The sequence below is a fragment of the Oncorhynchus clarkii genome, chromosome 17, assembly GCF_045791955.1.
Source record: "Oncorhynchus clarkii lewisi isolate Uvic-CL-2024 chromosome 17, UVic_Ocla_1.0, whole genome shotgun sequence".
In the NCBI taxonomy this organism is placed as follows: Eukaryota; Metazoa; Chordata; class Actinopteri; order Salmoniformes; family Salmonidae; genus Oncorhynchus; species Oncorhynchus clarkii.
This window is the reverse complement of record NC_092163.1, coordinates 75021297-75041296: the sequence shown is the minus strand read 5'-3', so window position 1 is coordinate 75041296 and position 20000 is coordinate 75021297. Positions and strand designations below refer to the sequence as shown.

At 44.4% G+C, this 20000-nt stretch overlaps 1 protein-coding gene across 1 annotated transcript in view; it reads left to right on the top strand.

The window, feature by feature from the left end:
- The window catches only part of LOC139369932 (neurexophilin-2-like), a 71412-nt gene that overhangs the window by 124 nt on the left and 51288 nt on the right, over positions 1–20000 (top strand). The window lies entirely within an intron of this gene.

The following is a 20000-nucleotide window of genomic DNA, read 5'->3' as shown; positions in this document are numbered from 1 at the left end:
GTAACCCATAGGCTAGTCACTCATTTGTAGAGTAACCAAAACCTCCAACAATGAATTGAACTCCTAAAGCACGATACCATTTTTCTGGTAAGACACAATATAAATATTGGACTCAACTCCAACTAAATATACTAGAGAATACGACACATTAGGCCTATTTGACATTCCACCTGTGACATGTGGTGATGGAAGACCAGTCTCTATTTGTATTAGCTCAACAAACTTTTGTCAAGTTATTGCGAGGTTTTTGACATGTACCTTGTATTTCATGATGAAGCAGTGTAAAATCTCCGAGAATAGTATTTGACCAGTTCAGTAGAAAAAGGTGTGAGCTGATGTTTTCGGGAATACAGGCATGTGCAGTGTGAGTGTATCACATCACATGTTTTTTTCAGCGCTGCCCTGCCTGCGTTCCAATTTCGAGTCTCTTATGAGTTCATAGCTAGCCCCGTGTCTTGCTGACTCAATTATGCCGTCTGAGCGTTTCCCTTACCCCCCACTTAAGCATCCCGCCCGTTATCTATTTATCTATTTGCGCTCGCAGCCACTTCCTTGTAATTTTTTTCTTCAGAAGTTAAACATGCCCTCAGCTTGTTTTATGTTTTATCTCAACATCACTATACTAAGCAAAGAGTTTGTGAATTTATTATAGTTGGGGTGTACTTAGTGTCTAGTGTGTGTGTGTGTGTGTGTGTGTGTGTGTGTGTGTGTGTGTGTGTGTGTGTGTTTGTTTTCAGGACCCCAATGTTCCAATAATTCACAATAACTTTTTTGAAATGTCAGGACTTTTTTCATGTCCTGAACTTGTTCAAATGCTAGTTGAAGCTTTAGGGTTAGGTTTACGGTTTTGGGGGCTAAGGTTATTATTACGTTTCGGGTCAGGTTAAGGGTTAGGGAAAATAGGATTTTTAATGGTCAAACATTTTTAATCCCCAAAAAGTCCAGAAATGTCACGAAAACAAAGCTGTGTGTGCATCTCTCGCTCTCTGTTTGCGTGTGTGTGTGTGTGTGTGTGTGTGGGGGGGGGGGGGGGGGGGGGGGTATAGAATGTTCTGTGAGAACACTCTTGGAATATGTAAGTGATAATCAACGAGGGGCTGGCTATGCGTTCTATGGAGAATATGGAACGACGTGGATGGTGTGTTCCACGACGCGCTGCCGGAGTGGAACTGAGTTGATTATAACCCTTTTATACCAGGGTTTAGTTGAACACATTTGGCACTATACATGTGTTCATTTGATGGTAGAAATGTGTTTGACGTCCACTGAAGTAGGTAGCAAGTTGACTATAGATAGCTACAGTAGTTGGCTTGGTAACTAAACAAACAGACGTGCTATTTTAGCTAACCAAACCATCAGTCATAGCTCGCTATTATGAAAATAGAATTCAACAATACCAAAACTGTTTTCAATTCGACTTTTGCTTTTAGAAGCAGCGCAAACAAAAACATGTAAAAAATAAACTATAGACATTGAAGAGTACACCAACAGTGTAAAACAAACCAACTTTACTATATAGAGATAGAGATAGGAAAACAACACAATACGGAAGAGTACACCAACAGTGTAAAACAGAAGAATGCCTTTGAAACGACAATATTAAAGAGGCATTCAGCAGTTGAAACAATAGCAAAGCAGGCTCCCCACCCATGGCTCGGTAAAAAGCTGAGGGATGGCCCTGGAGAAATGTAATCATTCTCAATTACATAGACATAGCAATGGATGCAAGGACTGATCATCCGTGGTATCAAAATGATAGTTTTAACCATGTTTTGAGGCTATATAGTATTTGTTTACATTTGATTTGTTTACAAACATTGGAGTTAAACAAGTTTATATTTTGGCTTCTCATGGAGTGTGACAGTTGAACTAAGCTCATGAGGCATTTATAAGTTATATTCTTCAAGAATCAATAGGTATACAGTTGAAGTCGGAAGTTTACATAAACCTTAGCCAAATACATTTAAACTCAGTTTTTCACAATTCCTGACATTTAATCCTAGTAAAATTCCTTGTATTAGGTCAGTTAGGATCACCACTTTATTTTAAGAATGTGAAATGTCAGAATAATAGTAGCGAGAATGATTTCTTTCAGGTTTTATTTCTTTCATCACATTCCCAGTGGGTCAGACGTTTACATACTCTCAATTAGTATTTGGTAGCATTGCCTTTAAAGTGTTTAACTTGGGTCTAACATTTCGGATAGCCGTCTACAAGCTTCCAACAATAAGTTGGGTGAATTTTGGCCCATTCCCCCTAACAGAGCTGGTGTAACTGAGTCAGGTTTGTAGGCCTCCTTGCATGCACAGGCTTTTTCAGTTATATACATATTGTCTATAGGATTGAGGTCAGGGCTTTGTGATGGCCACTCCAATACCTTGACATGGCACAACTTTGGAAGTATGCTTGGGGTCATTGTTCATTTGGAAGACCCATTGCGACCGAGCATTAACTTCCTGACTGATGTCTTGAGATGTTGCTTCAATATATCCACATAATTTTCCTCCCTCATGATGCCATCTATTTTGTGAAGTGCACCAGTCCCTCCTGCAGCAAAGCACTGCCACAACATGATGCTGCCACCCCTGTGCTTCACGGTTTGGATGGTGTTCTTCAGCTTGCAAGCCTCCCCCTTTTTCCTCCAAACATAACGATGGTCATTATGGCCAAACAGCTCTATTTTTGTTTCATCAGACCAGAGGACATTTCTCCAAAAAGTATGATCTTTGTCCCCATGTGCAGTTGCAAACCGTAGTCTGGCTTTTTTATGGTGGTTTTGGAACAGTGGATTCTTCATTGCTGACCGGCCTTTCAGGTTATGTCAATATAGGACTCGTTTTACTGTGGATATAGATTATTTGTACCGGTTTCCCCCAACATCTTCACAAGGTCCTTCACTGTTGTTCTGGGATTGATTTGCACTTTTCGCACCAAAGTATGTTCATCTCTAGGAGACAGAACACGTCTCCTTCCTGAGCGGTATGACAGCTGCGTGGTCCCATGGTGTTTATACTTGCGTACTATTATTTGTACAGATGAACGTGGTACATTCAGGCATTTGGAAATTGCTCCCAAGGATGAACCAGACTTGTAGAGGTCTACAATTTTTGGCTGATTTCTTTTGATTTTCCCATTATGTCATTATGATTTCCCATTATGTCAAGCAAAGAGGCACTGAGTTTGAAGATAGGCCTTGAAATACATCCACCTCCAATTGACTCAAATGATGTCAATTAGCCTATCAGAAGCTTCAAAAGCCATGACATCATTTTCTGGAATTTTCCAAGATGTTTAAAGGCACAGTCAACTTAGTGTATGTAAACTTCTGATCTACTGGAATTGTGATACAGTGAATTATAAGTGAAATAATCTGTCTAGTAACAACTGTTGTCCACATCACTGGTGTCCACATCACCAACAAACTATCATGGTCCAAACACACCAAGACAGTCATGAAGAGGGTACGACAACGCATTTTTCCCCTCAGGAGAAAAATATTTGGCATGGGTCCCCAGATCCTCAAAAAGTTAAACAGCTGCACCATCGAGAGCATCCTGACCGGTTGCATCACAGCCTGGTATGGCAGCTGCTCGGCATCTGACCGTAAGGCGCTACAGAAGGTAGTGCGTACGGCCCAGTACATCACTGGGGCTAAACTTCCTGCCATCCAGGACCTATATACCAGGCGGTGTCAGAGGAAGGCCCAAAAAATTGTCAAAGGCTCCAGTCACCCAAGTCATAGACTATATATATATATATATATATTTATTTATTTATTTTTTACTTTTGTTTATTTAGTAAATATTTTCTTAACTCTATCTTCTTAAAACTGCATTGTTGGTTAAGGGCTTGTAAGTAATCATTTCACTGTGAGGTCTACTACACCTGTTGTATTCAGCATTTCACTGTAAGGTCTACTACACCTGTTGTATTCAGCATTTCACTGTGAGGTCTACTACACCTGTTGTATTCAGCATTTCACTGTAAGGTCTAATACACCTGTTGTATTCAGCATTTCACTGTAAGGTCTACTACACCTGTTGTATTCAGCATTTCACTGTAAGGTCTACTACACCTGTTGTATTCAGCATTTCACTGTAAGGTCTACTACACCTGTTGTATTCAGCATTTCACTGTAAGGTCTACTACACCTGTTGTATTCAGCATTTCACTGTAAGGTCTACTACACCTGTTGTATTCAGCATTTCACTGTAAGGTCTACCTACACCTGTTGTAGTCAGCATTTCACTGTAAGGTCTACCTACACCTGTTGTATTCAGCATTTCACTGTAAGGTCTACCTACACCTGTTGTATTCAGCATTTCACTGTAAGATCTACTACACCTGTTGTATTCAGCATTTCACTGTAAGGTCTACTACACCTGTTGTATTCAGCATTTCACTGTAAGGTCTACCTACACCTGTTGTATTCAGCATTTCACTGTAAGGTCTACCTACACCTGTTGTATTCAGCATTTCACTGTAAGGTCTACTACACCTGTTGTATTCAGCATTTCACTGTAAGGTCTACCTACACCTGTTGTATTCAGCATTTCAGTGTAAGGTCTACCTACACCTGTTGTATTCAGCATTTCACTGTAAGGTCTACTACACCTGTTGTATTCAGCATTTCACTGTAAGGTCTACCTACACCTGTTGTATTCAGCATTTCACTGTAAGGTCTACCTACACCTGTTGTATTCAGCATTTCACTGTAAGGTCTACTACACCTGTTGTATTCAGCATTTCACTGTAAGGTCTACTACACCTGTTGTATTCAGCATTTCACTGTAAGGTCTACCTACACCTGTTGTATTCAGCATTTCACTGTAAGGTCTAATACACCCGTTGTATTTGGTGCATGTGACAAATAACATTTGATTTAATTTGATTTAAGGTGTGAATATTGAGATGCCATATCCCACAGTTATTTTTAATTTTTTCTATTCTCCTTTATCACACTGTTGTTATAATTGATGTCATTATTTTTATGCCTGCATTACATTGCAATAATTCTGTTGATTTTGTTTATTTATCATCAAATGAAAACATGAATCAGGAAAAAAAGAATAACAGAGTCAATCCAACCTCGTGCTTAGCACCTACCATGACAGCAGTAGCTTTCTGGCTATTTTTAAAACAACTTAAAAGCATCCTTAAAACTAGTCTTTCTTTTTAGTCTGGAATCCAACATTAGAATCACTTGTGACAAACATTAGTGTTACGACTAGGAGTGCTGTGATCGAGACTGCTTAGGTTGAGGCCATGATATTCCAGCAGCATTACTGTGTGTGTGTGTGTGTGTGTGTGCGTGCGTGCGTGCGTGCGTGTGTGTGCGCGTGTGTGTGTGTGCTTACAGACATGTGAACTGCAGTGGAGGCTGCTGAAGGGAGGACGCCTCATAGTAATGCCAGGTATTGAGTAAATGGAATGGTATCGACCACATGGAAACCACGTGTTTGATACCATTAAATTGACTCCATTCCAGACATGGACTCCATTCCTCCCCTCTCCAGCCTCCAGTGGTGTCCTCCTCAGATATGTCAGAGTGATAAAAACATCCTGTCATCTGGCAGATTGAGGTTACATCAGCTATTGTGACAGATGACACACTTAATTATTTAGAAGATTTGAATACAAACTGAAACAGTTCACTATTCATTTATACCGCTGAAATGTTAAATACTAATTTCTGATTGGTTAGAAGGGCATTCTAGAATGGACATTAAAACCAGATAACGGGGCACCTTGCAATCATGACCAATATTATGCAGCTACACATGCAGACTGTACTTGCTACAAAGTTACAGAAAGCTAAACTAACAACCACACAAACTGAAATTGGATACATTGTAAACGCAGGTACAACGAGGAAAAAGCTTAGCTAGCTAGCATAGATGTTTTTTTTGCAGAGACATTTTTTTTTGAGCCTCTGATGACTTAACCAGGTGAGTGATGAACATGAATTTCTCTGGTTCCTACTGTTGCAGTCATGACACAAGTGGTGCTATGCTGTCAAATCCTCCCACGTGTCTTTAGTTTCACCAGCTGTTTTCAGCAACTGATATTTTTTTTGCTTGGTTGTCATATTGTCAGGTTTGCTAGCAACAAACGGTTTAGCTAGCTTCTAGCCTAGTGTTTTGAAATGCAATGTGATCTCCCTGTAATGAGCGGTGTTGAGTGTCCTGACGAGAAAGGAAACTTCTTCAAGCTATGTCAGACAAAATAAGTCATTATCAGCTCATTGTCATTATCAGATCATTGTTAATATCAGCACATTGTTATCCAAATTAATATCAATAGAAAACAGATACATTGCTGTTATTATGGCTGCAGAGGTCGCGACTGTGTTAGCCGTAGCTAGCTGGCTAGCTAGCCAGTAAGGGTAAATAAATAAATAATAATAAATATAAAACTAATCAAACGAACAACTGGGTCGCATCTCTAGCATCCAAAAGATGAGAAAGTATGAATAAAAAATGTGTTGTCTATTATTTCCAAGGTAATGTACAGAACGTCGGCGTTTATCGTTACTTAAATGCTCCCTGTACCCTCCTCTTACATCGGATTCCAAATGAAGTGCAAGGATTGAATTGCGTTAATGTTGGAGTGTGTCAACCATAATGTAATTATGTGCCTTGAAACAATACTCTTTTATCTGTACAGGGAACATGTAATAATTGATAGGGTGAAATCAGTGTATTATTATTAGCCTGTGGCTCTGTGAGTAAGTTAGAGTTGAGAGCTGAGAGGAGGTGAACGGAAAGGAGAGGAGAGAATGGATCGAGGGAACGAGCGATGAGAGGAGAGAAGGAGAAAGTGTTTCGTCTCCAGGCACTGCAAAAGCATTGAGCATTGAAGAGTGATAATCAAAAACTGTTCATGGTGGATGTAAAGCAGCCCATCGGCCATCAGCCCATCCTCAAACTCACCCTTAGCTTCAACCTTATCGGCCAAGCTGGAATTAAATATTTTTTTATATTTTATGTGTAGTATTAAAATATGATGATTATTATTATTCCATTTCATGACCCTTTCATTGTACACATCTAATATGACATAATAAAATAGCAGATAACATCTAACACTACACAAGTCAGATAAACAATTAAATAGCAATGCTATTCAGAAATAAGACCTGATTTTTCTTTCAGCAAGGTATCATCTCACCTGATCTATTTATCAGCTTTATAAAATAACCAGCTTCCTGAACCCCGGGGATATTAAAAGGAGTGAACAGCCTTAATTGCAGTGTTTTTTAAATTCATTTATTATCCTTCGATTAGCATCTCTGTAACAGTTTTTTCTCTCACTTTGGCACCCTCCCAAAAAAGGTGACTAAACTAAATAGAATCGTCATCAAATTAAATCCAATTTTGATGGTCACATGCTTCGTAAACAACTGATGTAGACTAACAGTGAAATGCTTACTTACAGGCCCTTCCCAACAATGCAGAATATATATTTTTTAATAATAGTAATAATAGTAATAGAAAAATAATAGTAACCCAAGGAATAAATATACACAATGAGCAATGATAGCTTGACTATATACATGAAGTACCAGTATCAAGTCAATGATAGCTTGACTATATACATGAAGTACCAGTATCAAGTCAATGATAGCTTGGCTATATACATGAAGTACCAGTATCAAGTCAATGATAGCTTGACTATATACATGAAGTACCAGTATCAAGTCAATGATAGCTTGACTATATACATGAAGTACCAGTATCAAGTCAATGATAGCTTGACTATATACATGAAGTACCAGTATCAAGTCAATGATAGCTTGACTATATACATGAAGTACCAGTATCAAGTCAATGATAGCTTGACTATATACATGAAGTACCAGTATCAAGTCAATGATAGCTTGGCTATATACATGAAGTACCAGTATCAAGTCAATGATAGCTTGACTATATACATGAAGTACCAGTATCAAGTCAATGATAGCTTGGCTATATACATATTTTTTTATTTTTTTTCACCTTTATTTAACCAGGTAGGCTAGTTGAGAACACCTTTATTTAACCAGGTAGGCTAGTTGAGAACACCTTTATTTAACCAGGTAGGCTAGTTGAGAACACCTTTATTTAACCAGGTAGGCTAGTTGAGAACACCTTTATTTAACCAGGTAGGCTAGTAGAGAACACCTTTATTTAACCAGGTAGTCTAGTTGAGAACACCTTTATTTAACCAGGTAGGCTAGTTGAGAACACCTTTATTTAACCAGGTAGGCTAGTTGAGAACACCTTTATTTAACCAGGTAGGCTAGTTGAGAACACCTTTATTTAACCAGGTAGGCAAGTTGAGAACACCTTTATTTAACCAGGTAGGCTAGTTGAGAACACCTTTATTTAACCAGGTAGGCTAGTTGAGAACACCTTTATTTAACCAGGTAGGCTAGTTGAGAACACCTTTATTTAACCAGGTAGGCTAGTTGAGAACACCTTTATTTAACCAGGTAGGCTAGTTGAGAACACCTTTATTTATCCAGGTAGGCTAGTAGAGAACACCTTTATTTAACCAGGTAGGCCAGTTGAGAACACCTTTATTTAACCAGGTAGGCCAGTTGAGAACACCTTTATTTAACCAGGTAGGCCAGTTGAGAACACCTTTATTTAACCAGGTAGGCTAGTTGAGAACACCTTTATTTAACCAGGTAGGCTAGTTGAGAACACCTTTATTTAACCAGGTAGGCCAGTTGAGAACACCTTTATTTAACCAGGTAGGCTAGTTGAGAACAAGTTCTCACTTGCAACTGCGACCTGGCCAAGAAAAAACATAGCAGTGTGAACATACAACAACACAGAGTTACACATGGAGTAAACAATAAACAATAAACAAGTCAATAACATAGTAGAAAAAAAATTATCTATATACATTGTGTGCAAAAGGCATGAGGAGGTAGGCAATAAATAGGCCATAGGAGTGAATAATTACAATTTAGCAGATTAACACTGGAGTGATACATGATCAGATGGTCATGTGCAGGTAGAGATATTGGTGTGCAAAAGAGCAGAAAAGTAAATAAAATAAAAACAGTATGGGATGAGGTAGGTAAATTGGGTGGGCTATGTACATGTGGACTATGTACAGCTGCAGCGATCGGTTAGCTGCTCAGATAGTTGATGTTTGAAGTTGGTGAGGGAGATAAAAGTCTCCAACTTCAGAGATTTTTGTAATTTGTTCCAGTAGCAGGCAGCAGAGAACTGGAAGGAATGGCGGCCAAATTAGGTTTTGGCTTTAGGGATGATCAGTGAGATACACCTGCTGGAGCGCGTGCTACGGGTGGGTGTTGCCATCGTGACCAGTGAACTGAGATAAGGCGGAGCTTTACCTAGCATAGACTTATAGATGACCTGGAGCCAGTGGGTCTGGCGACGAACATGTAGCGAGGGCCAGCCGACTAGAGCATACAGGTCGCAGTGGTGGGTGGTATTAGGTGCTTTAGTAACAAAACGGATGGCACGGTGATAAACTGCATCCAGTTTGCTGAGTAGAGTATTAGAAGCTATTTTGTAGATGACATCGCCGAAGTCGAGGATCGGTAGGATAGTCAGTTTTACTGTGGTACCAGTATCAAGTCAATGATAGCTTGGCTATATACATGTGGTACCAGTATCAAGTCAATGATAGCTTGGCTATATACATGTGTGTGGGTACAGTCCAGTGTGTGGGTACAGTCCAGGGTACAGTCCAGTGTGTGCATAGAATCAAGAAGGGTCAATGGTCCTCATAGCTATTTGGTTAACTATTTAGCCGTCTTACAGCTTGAGGGTAGAAACTGTTCAGGAGCCTTTTGTTCCCAGACTTGGCACTCTATTACCTCTTGCCGTGCGGTGGCAGAGAGAAGAGTCTATGATTTGAGTGGATGGAGTCTTTCACAATATTTAGGGCCGTCCTCTGACACCGCCTGTTACATAGGTCCTGGATGCCATGGTGATGTACTGGGCCGAACACACAACCCTCTGTAGCGCCTTGTGGTCAGATGCCGAGCAGGTGCCATACCAAGTGGTGATGCAGCCAGTCAAGATGCTCTCTTTTTTGAGGAACTGTACTGTTTGTTTTTTTAAATATCTGTGACAGAGAGTATACGTCTGAAGCACGTGCTCAGTCCATTTCCTGTCAGATGATAGAGTGAGCAGATTGAGGAGAAGTGTTCCACTCATTGCCAGGTGATTGTTGCCAGGTGATTGTTGCCAGGTGATTGTTGCCAGGTGATTGTTGCCAGGTGATATGGCAACATTTGTGTGTGTCACCCGACCCATTTTCAAAACCTAGAACGATCTACAATCGGTCCCCCTATCTCCTAATCTGACAAATTCTATGTTGACCAACCCATAATCTCTTGTGTAATCTGTTGCATCGTGATGAGAAAAGCAATCACATTACTGGTACACCAAACCAGTAAGTATCTATTTATTTATGCCTAGTGTGTATCTATTATAGCTGGTTTGTTCACTCTGAAACAGCATTCACTTCCCTTGGCCAGATCAAACCACAGCCACCAGGAAATGGCACAGATATTCAGACAGTTTGTTTGGCTAGCACACGTAGGTAAAACAATTATTCATTTCCCAATCCCAATTTATTTCTAGACAATTAGTATCCACATCCACAAGTATCCACATTTAGGTGAGGACAATGTACTGTATTTACATTAGTCACTGCTGTCTACCAAAGCCCTTTCTGACAACGAGTACAGAACACCTTGTTCCATAGTCCTGAATACTCTCTGACAACGAGTACAGAACACCTTGTTCCATAGTCCTGAATACTTTCTGGCAACGAGTACAGAACACCTTGTTCCATAGTCCTGAATACTCTCTGACAACGAGTACAGAACACCTTGTTCCATAGTCCTGAGTACTTTCTGGCAACGAGTACAGAACACCTTGTTCCATAGTCCTGAATACTTTCTGGCAACGAGTACAGAACACCTTGTTCCATAGTCCTGAATACTTTCTGACAACTAGTACAGAACACCCTGTTCCATAGTCCTGAGTACTTTCTGACAACTAGTACAGAACACCCTGTTCCATAGTCCTGAATACTTTCTGACAACTAGTACAGAACACCTTGTTCCATAGTCCTGAATACTTTCTGACAACTAGTACAGAACACCCTGTTCCATAGTCCTGAATACTCTCTGACAACGAGTACAGAACACCTTGTTCCATAGTCCTGAATACTTTATGACAACTAGTACAGAACACCCTGTTCCATAGTCCTGAATACTTTCTGACAACTAGTACAGAACACCTTGTTCCATAGTCCTGAATACTTTCTGACAACTAGTACAGAACACCCTGTTCCATAGTCCTGAATACTTTCTGACAACTAGTACAGAACACCCTGTTCCATAGTCCTGAATACTTTCTGACAACTAGTACAGAACACCTTGTTCCATAGTCCTGAATACTTTCTGACAACTAGTACAGAACACCCTGTTCCATAGTCCTGAATACTCTCTGACAACGAGTACAGAACACCTTGTTCCATAGTCCTGAATACTCTCTGACAACTAGTACAGAACACCTTGTTCCATAGTCCTGAATACTTTCTGACAACTAGTACAGAACACCTTGTTCCATAGTCCTGAATACTTTCTGACAACTAGTACAGAACACCCTGTTCCATAGTCCTGGATACTTTCTGACAACTAGTACAGAACACCTTGTTCCATAGTCCTGAATACTCTCTGACAACTAGTACAGAACACCTTGTTCCATAGTCCTGAATACTTTCTGACAACTAGTACAGAACACCTTGTTCCATAGTCCTGAATACTTTCTGACAACTAGTACAGAACACCTTGTTCCATAGTCCTGAATACTTTCTGACAACTAGTACAGAACACCCTGTTCCATAGTCCTGAATACTCTCTGACAACGAGTACAGAACACCTTGTTCCATAGTCCTGAATACTTTCTGACAACTAGTACAGAACACCTTGTTCCATAGTCCTGAGTACTTTCTGACAACTAGTACAGAACACCCTGTTCCATAGTCCTGAGTACTTTCTGGCATCTTCTTTTCCATTGTCCAAAATACAAACAGGAGGTTATTAATAATTTCAGACCCAACGGTATGTTCTATTTATCGAGCTCAAGACCTGCCTCAGACTGGTCAGACACACACCGCCTCATCTAATTGTAGTGTAGCAAGCAGAAACATGTATTGTTTCTTGTACAGTATATACAGTATTTGAACCAACCATTTACAGTCTTGTCGGGAATGTAATTGTGAATTTATTTATTCAAACGATATCTCCATTATGTTCTACATATTCAGATGCCTGTAATTCTCTGGAGTATCAGAGTACATGAGACGGACAGCACACACAATAACCATCAATAATCCATATACTGCTGTGCACAACATTTCCTATGGAACTGTATCACATCCAACATTTACCAGTCATCTGGTTAGGCCTCTCCTCTCATCTCCCCTTCCCCCTGCCTGCCCTCATCTCTCCTCTCCCCTTCCCCGCTGCCTGCCCTTGTCTCTTTATGGCTTCTGGCCGGTGTAGTACGGTTTGATCTTAGTCCTGTATTGACGCTTTGCCTGTTTGATGGTTCGTCGGAGGGCATAGCGGAATTGCTTATAAGCTTCTGGGTTAGGGTCCCGCTCCTTGAATGTGGCAGCTTTAGCCTTTAGCTCAGTGCGGATGTTGCCTGTAATCCATGGCTTCTGGTTGGGGTATGTACGTACGGTCACTGTGAGGGCGATGTCATCGATGCACTTATTGATGAAGCCAATGACTGATGTGGTGTACTCCTCAATGCCATCGGAGGAATCCCGGAACATATTCCAGTCTGTGCTACAAAACAGTCCTGTAGTTTAGCATCTGCTTCATCTGACCACGTTTTTATTGATCGAGTCACTGGTGCTTCCTGCTTTCATTTTTGTTTGTAAGCAGGAATCAGATTATGGTCAGATTTTCCAAATGGAGGGCGAGGGAGAGCTTTGTATGCTTCTCTGTGTGTGGAGTAAGGGTGGTCCAGAGTTTTTTCCCCTCTGGTTGCACATTTAACATGCTGATAGAAATTTGGTAAGACAGATTCAAGTTTCCCTGCATTGAAGTCCCTGGCTACTAGGAGCGCCGCCTCTGGATTAGCGTTTTCCTGTTTGCTTGTGGTGGAATACAGCTCATTCAATGCGGTCTTAGTGCCAGCATCGGTCTGTGGTGGTATGTAGACAGCTATGAAAAATACAGATGAAAACTCTCTAGGTAGATAATGTGGTCTACAGCTTATCATGAGATAATCTACCTCAGGCGAGCAAAACCTCGAGACTTCCTTAGATATCGTGCACCAGCTGTTCTTTACAAAAAGATACAGTCCGCCGCCCGTTGTCTTACCAGACGCCGCTGTTCTGTCCTGCCGATACAGCATATAACCAGCCAGCTGTATGTTGATAATGTCGTCGTTCAGCCACGACTCCGTGAAGCATAAAATATTACAGTTTTTATTGTCCCATTGGTAGTTTAATCTTAGGTCATCGATTTCATTTTCCAAAGATTGCACGTTTGCTAGCAGAATGGAAGGAAGTGTGGGTTTATTTGATCGCCTACGAATTCTCAGAAGGCAACGCACCCTCCGGATCCTTTTTCTCCGCCTTCTCTTCACGCAAATGACGGGGATCTGGGCCTGTTCCCAGGAAAGCAGTATGTCATTCACGTCGGGCTCGTTGGCCTCGTTAAAGGAAAAAAAGGATTCTGCCAGTCCGTGGTGAGTAATCGCAGTTCTGATGCCCAGAAGTTATTTTCGGTCATAAGAGACGGTAGCAGCAACATTACGTACAAAATAAGTTAACAAATAAGTTACAAACAACGCAAAGAAACGAACAAACAACACAATTGGTTAGAAATACGTAAAACATCAGCCTTGTTCTCTGGAGCCATCTTATGGGGAAGGGGAGAGGGAGGAAGGGGAGAGGAGAGATGAGGGCAGGCAGGGGGGAAAGGGAGAGGAGAGATGAGGGCAGGCAGGCAGGGGGGAAGGGAAGAGGAGAGATAAGGGCAGGCAGGGGGGAAAGGGAGAGGAGAGATGAGGGCGGGCAGGGGGAAGGGGAGAGGAGAGATGAGGGCAGGCAGGCAGGGGGAAGGGGAGAGGAGAGATGAGGGCAGGCAGGGGAAAGGGGAGAGGAGAGATGACGGCAGGCAGGGGGAAGGGGAGAGGAGAGATGAGGGCAGGCAGGGGGAAGGGGAGAGGAGAGATGGGGGGAAGGGGAAAGGAGAGATGAGGGCAGGCAGGGGGAAGGGGAGAGCAGAGATGAGGGCAGGCAGGCAGGGGGGAAGGGAAGAGGAGAGATGAGGGCAGGCAGGGGGAAGGGGAGAGGAGAGATGAGGGCAGGCAGGGGGAAGGGGAGAGGAGAGATGAGGGCAGGCAGGCAGGGGGGAAGGGGAGAGGAGAGATGAGGGCAGGCAGGGGGAAGGGGAGAGGAGAGATGAGGGCAGGCAGGGGAAAGGGGAGAGGAGAGATGAGGGCAGGCAGGGGGAAGGGGAGAGGAGAGATGAGGGCAGGCAGGGGGAAGGGGAGAGGAGAGATGAGGGCAGGCAGGGGAAAGGGGAGAGGAGAGATGACGGCAGGCAGGGGGAAGGGGAGAGGAGAGATGAGGGCAGGCAGGCAGGGGGGAAGGGAAGAGGAGAGATGAGGGCAGGCAGGGGGAAGGGGAAAGGAGAGATAAGGGCAGGCAGGGGGAAGGGGAGAGGAGAGATGAGGGCAGGCAGGCAGGGGGGAAGGGGAGAGGAGAGATGAGGGCAGGCAGGAAGGGGGAAGGGGAGAGGAGAGATGAGGGCAGGCAGGGGAAAGGGGAGAGGAGAGATGACGGCAGGCAGGGGGAAGGGGAGAGGAGAGATGAGGGCAAGCAGGGGGGAAGGGGAAAGGAAAGATGAGGGCAGGCAGGGGGAAGGGGAGAGGAGAGATGAGGGCAGGCAGGCAGGGGGGAAGGGAAGAGGAGAGATGAGGGCAGGCAGGGGGAAGGGGAGAGGAGAGATGAGGGCAGGCAGGGGGAAGGGGAGAGGAGAGATGAGGGCAGGCAGGCAGGGGGGAAGGGGAGAGGAGAGATGAGGGCAGGCAGGGGGAAGGGGAGAGGAGAGATGAGGGCAGGCAGGGGAAAGGGGAGAGGAGAGATGAGGGCAGGCAGGGGGAAGGGGAGAGGAAAGATGAGGGCAGGCAGGGGGAAGGGGAGAGGAGAGATGAGGGCAGGCAGGGGAAAGGGGAGAGGAGAGATGACGGCAGGCAGGGGGAAGGGGAGAGGAGAGATGAGGGCAGGCAGGGGGAAGGGGAGAGGAGAGATGAGGGCAAGCAGGGGGGAAGGGGAAAGGAGAGATGAGGGCAGGCAGGGGGGAAGGGGAGAGGAGAGATGAGGGCAGGCAGGCAGGGGGGAAGGGAAGAGGAGAGATGAGGGCAGGCAGGGGGAAGGGGAAAGGAGAGATAAGGGCAGGCAGGGGGAAGGGGAGGGGAGAGATGAGGGCAGGCAGGCAGGGGGGAGGGGGAGAGGAGAGATGAGGGCAGGCAGGAAGGGGGAAGGGGAGAGGAGAGATGAGGGCAGGCAAGGGAGAAGGGGAGAGGAGAGACAAGGGCAGGCAGGGGGAAGGGGAAAGGAGAGATGAGGGCAGGCAGGGGGGAAGGGGAGAGGAGAGACAAGGGCAAGCAGGGGGAAGGGGAGAGGAGAGACAAGGGCAGGCAGGGGGACGGGGAAAGGAGAGATGAGGGCAGGCAGGCAGGGGGGAAGGGGAGAGGAGAGGAGAGATGAGGGCAGGCAGGCAGGGGGGAAGGGGAGAGGAGAGATGAGGGCAGGCAGGGGGGAAGGGGAAAGGAGAGTTGAGGGCAGGAAGGGGGGAAGGGGAGAGGAGAGATGAGGGCAGGCAGGGGGAAGGGGAGAGGAGAGATGAGGGCAGGAAGGGGGGAAGGGGAGAAGAGAGATGAGGGCAGGCAGGGGGGAAGGGTAGAGGAGAGATGAGGGCAGGCAGGAGGGAAGGGGAAAGGAGAGATGAGGGCAAGTCTAGGTTCAAGAGGCTTCTAAACAGCTTCTACCCCCCAAGCCATAAGACTCCTCAACATCTAATCAAATGGAAACTCAGACTATTTACATTCCCCCCCGTTTACACTGCTGCTCCTCTCTGTTGTATCTGTGCATAGTCACTTTAATAACTCTACCTACATGTACATAGTCACTTTAATAACTCTACCTACATGTACATAGTCACTTTAATAACTCTACCTACATGTACATAGTCACTTTAATAACTCTACCTACATGTACATAGTACCTCAATTACCTCGACTAACTGGTGCCCCCGCACATTGACTCTGTACCGGTACCCCCCTGTGTATAGTCTCACTATTATTATTTTACTGCTGCTTTTTAATTACTTATTTCTTATTCTTACTCAGATTTTTTTTCAACTGCATTGTTGGTTAAGGGCTTGTAAGTAAGCATTTCACTGTAAGGTCTACGCCTGTTGTAGTCGGCGCATGTGACTAATAGAATTTGATTTGTTTTGATTTGATATCCCTGCCTGCCTGCCTGCCCTCATCTTTCCATTTCCCCCTGCCTGCCTGCCCTCATCTCTCCCCTTCCCCCCTGCCTGCCTGCCCTCATCTCTCCTCTCCTCTCTTCTCCCCTTCCCCCCTGCCTGCCTGCCCTCATCTCTCCCCTTCCCCCCTGCCTGCCTGCCCTCATCTCTCCCCTGCCCCCTGCCTGCCTGCCCTCTCCTCCCCCCTTCCCCCCTTCCCCCCTGCCTGCCCTCGTCTCCCCCCTTTCCCCCTGCCTGCCTGCCCTCATCTCTCCCCTTCCCCCCTGCCTGCCTGCCCTCATCTCTCCACTGCCCCCTGCCTGCCTGCCCTCTCCTCCCCCCTTCCCCCCTTCCCCCCTGCCTGCCCCCGTCTGTCCCCTTTCCCCCTGCCTGCCTGCCCTCTCCTCTCCTCTCCCCTTCCCCCCTGCCTGCCTGCCTGCCCTCGTCTCTCCCCTTCCCCCCTGCCTGCCTGCCCTCATCTCATCTCTCCTCTACTCTCCCCTTCCCCTCTGCCTCCCCTCCTGCCTCCCCCACCTCCCCTTACCCGAGTCTCTCCCTGCCAGTGCTGTGGGTCCTTTTGGGGAGGCCTGGTCTACTTCTTCTACAAGATGAGGCCCATCTGTTCTGTCTCTCTGCTGGTGGGCCGTGTGGTTGTTAAATTAGATGTCTTCCGATCCATCCATCTATGTGGACTGATCTGGACACCTCTCACCACTCTTCACCACTCTCACCGGGCTTCCACCATGGGGTGGGGTGGGGGGCACACCTCAGGTCATTTACTATCAGACACTATGGATAGTGAGGGGAGGAAGGGGGGGGGGGGGGGTCGGAGGAGAGGAGAAGAGAGGCAGAACGAGAGCACTGGGCTCCAGATCAGACCCCAACCTGTATGAGTTGGCAAGGCCTAGGTGTATGGTGCCCTACAGTACATGGTGCCAACCTGGCAGGGGCCTCCTCTGTACTGGGGCCAGCCTGGTAGAGGTGAAGATGTGGTGGTGGAGGAGGGCTTCCCAGTACTAGTTTCCCCTTGACAGGCCCACACACGCTGAAGCCAAGGCCAGGTCAAGATGCCTGAACCCTGCCTTGTCTAGCTATAGTCTGGCCTCGTGTGGTGTAGCTAGCACATGCCTGGCATTTAAATTCACTCACAAAGCCTAAACGCACGCACACACACACACCATCCTTCCTTCAATGGATGGATACCGGAGCATCTCAATGTGTTTGTGTGATGACTCACCATAGCCCCCCCGCCCCCCCCCCCCCCCCCCCGTAGATGATAATGTCTGAAAAGGAATCAATTTGAGAATATTCCAGGCAATACACTCATCCCACGCAATAAGCTATGTGACAGATACAGCTATACATTACTGTGCAGCCAACGAAGCACGCTCCAAATGAATAAGCAAGAAGATAAATATATTGCGGGAGCTAAGGCATGGAAAGCCATGGAAAATGAAAAAATGCTCTCATATACGGTGCCTCTGTTGTCAGGGGCACAGGGGGTAGACAAAGAGGGTATTTATTACACTGCAATTACCATTGAGGTATCACAGGCCTAATGGCAGAGGAGAAAATGAACACTTTGCAGGAACCGATAAAGGGGGCATTATAGCAGGGTTTGTCATGCCCTGCCAGGCTCTCCTCCTGGGGGCCCCCTATCCATCACCACACCGCCACACCACATATGCCTGCCTTTTAAAATCACCTGCAGAGAGGGGGGTAGAAGGGGGAGAGGTAGAGGGCAGAAGGGAGATGGAGGGAGAGAGAGGAGAGAGAAGGGAGAGTAGAGAGATAGCCCTACCATTTATAAAACAGAAGAGTTGAGGCCGCTGTAAGAGACCACAGAAGCCTCTCATCATCATCATGATCATCATCAACATCATTTCTTATGTAGAGTTGTTAATTGTCGGCAGTAGCCTTCATCTTAGTTGTACCTCTGTTATTTGTTGTGCCTCTTTAAGTTAAGTGAAGCTGAAGGGAGTGTACATCGGGTGCCGTGGTCGGCCCTAATTTAGCTCTTATGTTCTAGTTAAGAGGTCCCCAGTCGTGGCTGAGATTTGAGATGTGAATAAACGTGTTCTCCTCTGTAGCTCTGAGGAAGGAAACAGATAGCATCATAAGAGGCGGAATGACTTTCTGGCTGATCGTCTGATGACCAATCTGTTAGTTTCTTAACGTATGATGAGGAACTCTAGACTTGGTAGAATGACCAGTGTTACTGTGATGTTGGCTGCAGTGTAGACAATATATTGACTATAGCTTCTCAGCTGAGCTCCTGTAGTAAAATATAACTGTGTGTGTGTGTGTGTGTGTGTGTGTGTGTGTGTGTGTGTGCGTGCATGTGTTACATTTTTTCCTCTGTCTCTGTCTCTTATACACACACACACACACACACACACGTATAATGCTGAAGATTCACAGCGTGTGTGTTTTGCTGAAGAGTGTCAAATCAAATCAAATTGTATTGGTTGCGTACACATATGTTGCAGATGTTATCGCTTGTGCAGCGAATTGCTGATGTTTCTAGCTCCAACAGTGCAGTATACCTAACAATAAAAAACAATGCACACAAATCCCTAAAAATGAAAATTATGAAATTAAGAAATATCAGAACGAGCAATGTCGGGGTCCGGAATATAAATATAATATATTATTTTCTATGATATATATCTGCTGTGTGTTCCATTATTAAAGTAACCAGAGTTCCATTATTAAAGTAAACAGTGTTCCATTATTAAAATGACCATTGTTCCATTATTCAAGTGAACAGTGTTCCATTATTAGGGTGACCAGTGTTCCATTATTAAAGTGAACAGTGTTCCATTATTAAAGTGACCAGTGTTCCATTATTAAAGTGACCAGTGTTCCATTATTCAAGTGACCAGTGTTCCATTATTAAAGTAGCCAGTGTTCCATTATTAAAGTGACCAGTGTTCCATTATTAAAGTAGCCAGTGTTCCATTATTAAAGTGACCAGTGTTCCATTATTAAAGTAGCCAGTGTTCCATTATTAAAGTGACCAGTGTTCCATTATTAAAGTAGCCAGTGTTCCATTATTAAAGTGACCAGTGTTCCATTATTAAAGTAGCCAGTGTTCCATTATTAAAGTGACCAGTGTTCCATTATTAAAGTGACCAGTGTTCCATTATTAAAGTAGCCAGTGTTCCATTATTAAAGTGACCAGTGTTCCATTATTAAAGTAGCCAGTGTTCCATTATTAAAGTGACCAGTGTTCCATTATTAAAGTAGCCAGTGTTCCATTATTAAAGTGACCAGTGTTCCATTATTAAAGTAGCCAGTGTTCCATTATTAAAGTGACCAGTGTTCCATTATTAAAGTGACCAGTGTTCCATTATTAAAGTAGCCAGTGTTCCATTATTAAAGTGACCAGTGTTCCATTATTAAAGTGACCAGTGTTCCATTATTAAAGTAAACAGTGTTCCATTATTAAAATGACCAGTGT